The following is a 6,329-nucleotide window of genomic DNA, read 5'->3' on the forward strand; positions in this document are numbered from 1 at the left end:
AGTATTTGTTCAACATAGCTTGATTAAATTACACCACAACACATCACAAGAAAAGCCACCCCAATCACTGTCTGAAGGCCAGGGGAATCCTCTCCACCCTGTCGCCCTCTTACAGTATGTGGGATTTATGGCTAAATTGATGACAACACCCAGAGACAAGCTATCAAGAAGTTAAAGAAAACACCAAGACACTTACACATCATTGTTGTCCATTACTTCACGCTCAAAGAGAGACAAAGTATCCAAGCTTAGTCCAAATCCACCCTCCTTGATTCAACAAATGTTGGGCTTACACTAGTAGGAGAAATGATAGATTTCCTAGTCTCAATTGAATGATCACTCTCTCTTACAATGGCATAGAGTTCCCTTGCTAATCACCCCTAATACAACACATGCATATGCATAAGACAATGAGCTTCCACTCAAGAGCTCCTTCTAGAGAGGTTGATCTTGGCTTCTCAAGCTATATCATAGTGCTCTTGCTTATGGCTCCCCTATTTGTGCTAGCCACACCCTCCTTTAATAGAAATTTTGAGGGCTAGGGTTACTCCTCTAACCATGGTTGGGTTAGATTTTCAGCACTTATCTAAATTTTTTTACTTGGAATTATCAAGAAGTTGGTGTGGATAGATGAAGAAGAGAGAGAGGAGAGAAGTGGAGGTGATAGGACTTTTCATAGTAGGTTAGTGTTTGTAAATTAGTAGAGTTAGTATTTTTATTGATTTACAAATGAAATTGGATATTTTCAATGGGAGTATCCACGTAGGATACAAATAAGGAAGAAAAAACTCTTAATAGGTAAGAAAATATGGATTTCTTACAATGTTGATGCTCCAAGTGTCCTGAGTAGAGTCAAATTTGACGCTTGTTGAGGGTCCACTAGCTTTGACGGTACGTTTTCTCTCCACTCTTGACCTTCCTTGAGAGCCAAGGTAAGTGAACATGAGTAATCAATCACGATGATGGTGTCTTTCAAGAGAAGAGGATGACTTTTGTGGGTTTTTTTATAGATATGAGTAATATGGATGAGGAAAAATGAGACTAAATGGTCAATTTTGGAATGGAACTGAGTGTAGGAGACATGAGTTCACCATGGTTTCTCTTATTCTTCAAGGTTGAGAATAAGGTGAGTAGGGTGCAGAGAGGAGTGGTGAGAGAGGTCGGGATGATGAGTGGAGAAGTGTGTGTGAAAGAGGAAAATGATAAAGTGGAAGAGAGAGTGTGGCTGCATAGCATGGGCAAACTGGGGTCCACCAATAAAATCATAGCTCACAGCTCGTAGCTCAAATAAATATGAAAAAATTTGAGGTAAAAGTTCAGCTCAAGATCTACAACTATTGTTTGTATCACGTTTTCAAATTCCGGGAGCATGTGATCTTTAAAAATTCAGCAAAACCGAATGTTTTTTCCACTGCACAAAGTCTTTGTGAGGTCCTTCTTTGGATGATTCTTTTGAATACCTCCAAGAGTGAGCTCCCCATGGTGCATGCATGCATGCCACATACCCTTGACCTTATTTGGTAGGTCTATAATTGAAGATATTATTGAGATCATGATATAAGTGAATAGTACAACTAAGAAAATCAAATATTGAGGGGTCTTAAAAAATATGTACATGTCAAATATAAATAATATAGGTGGAAAAAATATAAAGGGGTCAAAATAAATCTCTCTCATTATAAGTCTACCATAAAAAGATGAATATTTTTGGTGGTCTAATTTATGAGAGTAATAGAGAATAGATGTAGGAAGGAAAAAATGACAATAGTGAAAAAATATACACATAAATAAACTAGTTTTTTTGGATTTTTTGTTGGGATGGAGTTACACTAAAAATAAGAGAAGCTTGCATGAAATTATTTTTATATCGAATAAAGAGTACGCAAAATGGTAAGGAAAAATATGGTAATGTTGAGTCAATGTACATAGCATAAATAACACACCATAGGTAGAAATATTTAAATAAATACCAAAATAACTATGAAAAATCATTTTATTTAGGCCCTATATACAATGAAATATTTACACACAAATGGGCCATAATATACTTATATGTTTTATTTTTTTAGCTCAACTAGCCTAGTGACGAGCTAATTAAGGGTTTTTAAGAAGATATGAGAAAAGTTCCCTAGCTCACACACACCTATATACAGTGAAATGGTAGGGATAGCCACAGTGTTTGGATGATTTTGGTAGGGTGGGTTAACTCACTATGGTAATTACGGAGAGCCGAAAAATGGCTATCATTAGCCCTCTCCCAGGATGATGGTATATTCATGTACCATCATAGAGCATCTTTTCCAAAGAGAGTGCTTCAGAGTCCTTGACGAGGTCTTCATTGTTTGGCCCCTTAGAATTTTGGCTGGAGTTACACTCATGCTTCATGTAGCAATACTTACATGAGACAGCTGCCCTTCGACAGATCTTCAACAATACTCAAATAGGGCTTCAAGCGATAACCATTTACCTTCCTAGAGTGCTCTTTCCCATTCAAGTCCATAAGTTGATAGTAACTTGAATTGAAAGCCTTCTTAACTATGTATGGCCCCTGCCATCTAGTTTCAAATTTGGCATGAAAACAATTATCGAGTCGATTGTCATACCTTAGCACAAGATCTCCTTCATTGATGCCTTTGTCCTTTAGTTTCTTGTCATGCTTCTCCTTCGCCTGCGTAGCTTTCCTCTTGTAGCACTCGTATGCTGCTTCTCTTTTCCACTTAAGCTCAGCTAAGGTAAGAAGTCGATCCATCCATGCTTCTTGATCATCTTGTGCTGCTTTGCCATGAAGTCGCATTGTTGGAATGTTGAGCTCAATTGGTTGTAAAGACTCTTGACCATAGACCAAGTGAAATGGTGTAAACTCCGTGGATTCCCTATATGTGGTTCGATACGCCCACAAGGCACCATCTAAGAAGTCATCCCACAACTTTGTCTTGTTTTTCACCATCTTTCTAATGATGCCTGCAATGACACCATTATCTTTTTCTACCAAACCATTTGATTGGGGATAGTAGGGTGTACTATGACGATGTAGAATGTGAAGTTCTTCACAGACTTCTGTGAGCAAGCCCTTTCTAAACCCTAGACCATTATCAAAAACAATCTCCAAAGGTGTGTCAAATCTACAACAAGTGTGAGTGTAGACAAATTTGCTCACTATCCTCTCATTTACTTTTGCCACACTTTAAGCTTCTACCCATCTCGTCATGTAGTCTACAACCACTAGAATGTAGAGTTTACCATTTTTTGTCCTAGGCAGAGGACCCATAGCATCAATGCCCCACTTTTCAAAGGGTCCATTTGCAAGCACGATTTTCCTTGGACCATAAACCAATCTTCGATTCTATTCCCATTTACCTGACAATTGTGACAACTTTTACACCAATGTTGGACATCCACATGCAGACTTGGCCAAACATACCCCGCAAGCAAAATCTTCTTCACAGTTAATTCTTGGGAAAAATGACCACCACATGTTTCTTCATGCAAACCTTTTAGAATGGTTGGGATTTCCTCAATAGTTGGTACTTTTCTGCACACTTGATCCTTCCCTCTTTAGTAGAGGGATCCTTCTAGGAAGAGATACACGCTTGCCTTCTTCACTAGTCTCCTCTTCTGAGCTTTCGTGAAGTCTTGTGGAAACTCACCCTCCAAAATGTAGCTAATAATGGGAGTCAATGACTCCAATCCTTGGTATCTCGGTTGCTTGACAATTTCTGCCACCATGATGACCTGCACTTCTTTCTCAACACATGTAACTAGTTGCTGTGCAAGTAAATCGGCATCTTCATTCTGTTTCCTAGGAATATGATATAGTTGCACTTCTCCAAATTGATTAAACAATCTATGAATGGCATGAACTTTTGTCCTTAGGCTTTCATTCTTGCCCTCCCCTTTTACCATGAGACGTTGTATATTTTGGCCAATGCATATCTTTAAACCATGAAGTAGTGTGTCGTATTCTGCTTCATTGTTGCTAGTTGAACCTGATAGATTGACCTTCTCTTTCATGACCACCTCTCCACTTGGGTTGAGCAATACTATCCCTCCCCCTGCTTTTCTTGTGGCTCGTCGAAAAGCTCCATCAAAGAACAAGGTAAAAGCATTAGGAATACGTTTAGGTGGTGCCAATGGTAGGGTCTTTACTTCAGGAACCTTAATCTCCTTCTCATGTACCCTATAAGTAAGGATCCCTGCCAATTGTGCACGCCCACTATCTTCTACCTTGAAAGAGTATTGAAACTCTTGCAACTCCATAATCCACTTCGAGATCCTAGTGCTAAGATTCATTTCAGATGACACCCAAGGAAACAAATTTTCTGCAGTGAGAATTACAAAAGGTTTTGTGAGGTCCCTGCCCCTTGTCGAGAGGAGCGGAGTACCTTTGATAGGTCCCCAATACTGATAAGAAAAACCAACGGACATTGCCTTAGCTACTACGTAGCCACGGGCATGAACCGTTAGTGAACGATTGGTCCTATCTCACTATGGTGGAGCGTGACCACCATAACCCTATCTAAAAACTATCTATAATCAATTATACTTAAAAGTATAAATCTTAGAGTGACCAACCTGTGCGATTTTTTCTCCATGTTTCAGAAGCACAGCCGCCAAGGTTTGTCTCTTTTAAGATTTATGACCAAAAAAAAAAAATCTAGAGTTGGAAAGTTACCCGACTCATCGGGTCCACCCGTCCATAGAATGATACCGTCGGGGCATCATTCTCCCACTTTTCACACCACACTCACCCTTCTTTTGTTATCTAATTACTACCACACTGTTTAAACATACATGTTCCTTTACTTTATTGATGATACTGGCTCGTTAAAACAGCCCTTCAAATAGTATTACAAACAATTGTCAAACAAGAAGTCGTCCAATTTTAAACCAACAACCCTTGGATTAGGTTCACTCAAGAATCTCTAATGACACTATTATGTCCGATCGGTATATACATTATTTATAAAAACCCTTGTCCTCATGAGCGTCCCATACCGCTCGACAAGTACTCGTTGTGCTAATCTGGATGTACTCCCGTCGCAGCAACAACGGTGCCAATCTGGGCGTCCTCTCACGCCTCGGCAACTGCCATATAATACCAGCACTAATAAGTAGAGATACTTGAGAAAAACCATACCGAAGGTTTTGGACAAACATTCTTTCTTATAGCAACCAGTTTCACCAGACAATCTTTCCTACTTGTCAAACATATGACGGGTTTCTTGGGGTTAAGCCCCGTGATTTCGGTCCGTGTTTTCTTTTCATAAGGTAAATAATATATTCCTATGGTCTTGCATATGCAATGATGCATAACTTGAAACTACAATACTAACCTGTACCATAGCTCCGATTGGTCCGATTGGTGGAGACATATCATTTTCCGCAGGGATTCCACCGTTACATGTACCAGCTTCATGATCATTAGCGCCTTGGGTTCGAGCACGCTTTGGAGCCATTTTTTTTTACTACACTTATGTTATACACTTAGAACTATTAATTGGTCAATTTCCCTAATAATCTCCTTGTTTTCAAAGAGAGTCTGTAATTTGAACCCTTGCCAACTCGGATTCACACTTAGTGTTGTTGTTCTACATCTAATTTCTATACATCAAATATTTGCTAATCTTAATTAATAAAAAATTAAGTGTGTAAATTACGAGTGAAAGTTTAGGAATACATTACTTTTATGAATTGACATTTCTAATCCAATTCTAACTTCAATTCTATACTTCAACTAAATCAAGTTTTAGTATTATTCAAAATTCTATTTAACCTAATTGACAATAACATTGGTGAATGAGAATTTCATCATGTATAATAAGAATATGATGTGTTCTCTTATGTATTAACTTTCAATTAACTATACATAAGTTAATAGTGAAGATCTACTAACTAGAGAGAGTAGATATACTTAACACTAGAATGGTACCCCAACAAGACATAAAAGTGTCCTTTCAGGGTTTTGGGAAAAATTTCCAAAACCATAGTAGATCCACTCATTTTGAAAAATCCTTTCATGAGCTTATAGTTCAATAACTACTACATATGGGAAAAATGAGAAACTTGTAATTTTTCTCATCCCTTGGTCACTACAAGCCTCCAAAGTTGATGGACCAGTGCATTTTGCCAGGGGTTTCTAATCACCGAGCAAAAAAAACCGAGCGAAGATAAATTCGAGCAAATTGATACAAGATCAATAATGGTGAAATAAAAAAATTATGCCAGGCACATTACTTTCATTACCACAAATCTGATACTTAATTGAGAAAAATTGAGATTTTAGAACCATTATGAAAATTGAATACTCGAGACACAAGCAAGCAATCTCT

This window comes from Adiantum capillus-veneris, chromosome 29 (genome assembly GCF_014529385.1).
Source record: "Adiantum capillus-veneris isolate H3 chromosome 29, ASM1452938v2, whole genome shotgun sequence".
Taxonomy (NCBI): Eukaryota; Viridiplantae; Streptophyta; class Polypodiopsida; order Polypodiales; family Pteridaceae; genus Adiantum; species Adiantum capillus-veneris.